General features: G+C 40.0%; 1 protein-coding gene across 1 annotated transcript in view; it reads left to right on the top strand.

Annotated features, from left to right (window-relative positions):
• The first annotated feature begins 446 nt into the window (after positions 1-446).
• Positions 447-2,500, top strand: part of LOC138860098 (uncharacterized) — a 7,893-nt gene continuing 5,839 nt past the window's right edge. Inside the window, exon 1 of the mRNA XM_070116951.1 lies at positions 447-634. The gene's annotated coding sequence lies outside the window, so the exon portion shown is untranslated. The remainder of the gene's footprint in view (positions 635-2,500) is intronic.

Here is a 2,500-nt window from a genome sequence, read left to right as displayed (position 1 = left end):
TTTCAATTAGTTTGATGCTGCTTAGGCATTTCTGGTACATAGAATCACACCATGTGCGTAGCAAAGGGTACATTAAGATAAAAAGGTTTGGACAAAACTCGTGTAATCCCTTCCATATGCCGATTTTCCTGTTCATTAGACAAAGGTTGTACAATGATATTCGTCAAAACTAGCGATAGGTGCAGCTAAAACAAATTTGAGTAACTTTATAAAACCGTTTTCTAGAGAAAGCATTATTGTGCCGTGACTCTCCTGCAGGTAAGGGTGTTGTGCGTTTCGAACACACATACCACAGTTGTTTTTAATACTAATTTTTGCATGGCAGTGCCATGCAACTTAACGCTCACAGCGGCAGGCGAAACAGCAAATACTGATTATATTTTTGTGATATCAGAATGTTTTTTTGTTGTTGATTTCATCAGGTTTTGTTGATTGCATCACGTTTATTGAACAATTTTAATAATGTCCAATAGAAAAACGTTAAAAAGTAAAACAAAATGCTTAGGTGGAGCAGCATATGGTCCACAGACTTTATGGAGTTACGTATTCATGTGTCGAAGCTTCGTGAGTGTCAGAAGCTTCAAGTTTTTCATAGATGGTCACAGCCCAAGACATTCTGCTTTATGAAATAAAGGTAGGCCTTATGGAATATGACTGAGATTTTCTTATTTATTTATCTATCTTTTATGATTCCTGGAGGCATGGGCTGGTTACATCTTGCCCACAGTGAAATCAATGATGAGTTGTCACATCAAATGCCATATAGGAATACATGAAGAGTAAGAAAAGTGAACAGCTATTTTTAAAGCCTAATTTAAATGCTGTGTGATGGGCAGTTTTTAAAACGAGGAACTCCAGCAGATAGACCTTGCAATCCTCTTTTAAAGAAGCCATTTTCATGTAAAAAGAATATGTTTTCTGGTATAATATTGGGGGCACCTTTCCAGGGGGGCTTCCAAATAAGCTATACAGACACTGATACGTGTAAACTTTCTTCCCATATTCTATTTTGTGGAGTTGCTAAAGGGAACAGAATTTGGGCTTAGTCCCAGTTTGACCTCCTTCAGTTGTGCCCCAACCCGTTTAATTCACTTGCTGTCTCACAGTTCATTTCTCAGCAGGCCTACTTCACATAATTTTCTTGCAGGACTTGGACGATTGGTAATCATTCAACCACATGTGAGATATTAAATTAGACAGGGCCATTTCCACTAATTATTTCATAATCAAGATTTATAGAAGTTATGCTGCAACAACAACAAAAATTGTTGGCATCTTACTCGTTTGAGTCTTGTGTTGGTGCAATGGTGCAAATTCCTGAATCTTTTTTAGCCATTTTACAGAATATTGGGTCACAATATCCATCCCGTGTGGCTTCAGAATGACCATGCAATAAGTCAGGCTTGCCAACAGGGTCTGGGGTAGGATTGGGCAGAGGGGGCGGGGGGGGGTCTAAGAAATCTTACCCTTCCTCCTAGGGCATAAAGGAAGATGATATTGGTCATTCTAAGCTTATGGTGACCCAAGGAAGGATTAGTAGGTTACGAGGTCGTAATTGGAATGAAAATTGACTTTGTTTATTCTGTGTTCAGGAGACTCGTAGGAAAGTGTTGGGAATGTTTCAAGCATGTCCGTCACTTTGATTCAGACATTTTTCTGGCCTTCAGTGTTCACTTCCATGCACCTTAAAGAGGTGAAATCCAGTTCCATTCAATGTCGCTCAAATTATACCCCTTTTACCAGTTTTGATTATCTAGAATATTCTGATGTGAGGACCTCGTATATATATAGATAGATAGAAAGAGAGAGAGAGAGAGAGAGAGAGAGAGGAACTTTGGCATGTTTTGTCCGGTCATTTAGGTGATCTCAACTCAAAATTCCTACATTTTACTGCTGATGATACTGTTACTCGCATGAATACTTTGCCTCATAGGCAACCCTAGTTCTTCAGTATCTGAATGGCCATTGGGAAACTGTATGATGCCATCAGCTCTGAAAGACCCGTTTCACCGTCCCCCTCCTCTCACTGACATCACCCATTCCTTCCAAAGCTTCTGCGTGAAAATATTACCTTTTTCACCTTTTCATTATTATTATTATCGTTATTGATACTGATATTGTCATTATTGATATTATTTTCATCATTGCTATTATTATCATTACTGTTATTTTTTTCTGTACTGTGTGCTGCATGGTAGCAATCTCGTCTAGAATTCTTGCTGACCTGCTTGCATTTCCCGTGCGCTGCCAGTGGATGGTAACCCAAGGCTATTCCTTGCACACGGGGGGTAATTTAGAACCAAAATGAAACTGACAGCTTAGGCCTTTTTTCCGGTGCCAAGAAACTGTCAAACTACACTAGAGAGTGTCGCTTTTTTGCGACACTTCTCGGGGCCGATCGCGACAGCAACGCTGCCGATGCTTCTACGCTGGTGCCACAGGTGCGGCTCCACCCCCATTCCTAGGAATTGTATTCGAGTTGACGAATCTGATTTTGTTT

This window comes from Penaeus vannamei, chromosome 39 (genome assembly GCF_042767895.1).
Source record: "Penaeus vannamei isolate JL-2024 chromosome 39, ASM4276789v1, whole genome shotgun sequence".
Classification (NCBI taxonomy): domain Eukaryota; kingdom Metazoa; phylum Arthropoda; class Malacostraca; order Decapoda; family Penaeidae; genus Penaeus; species Penaeus vannamei.
Note: the sequence above shows the minus strand (reverse complement) of the source record. Positions and strands in the feature narration are given on the sequence as shown.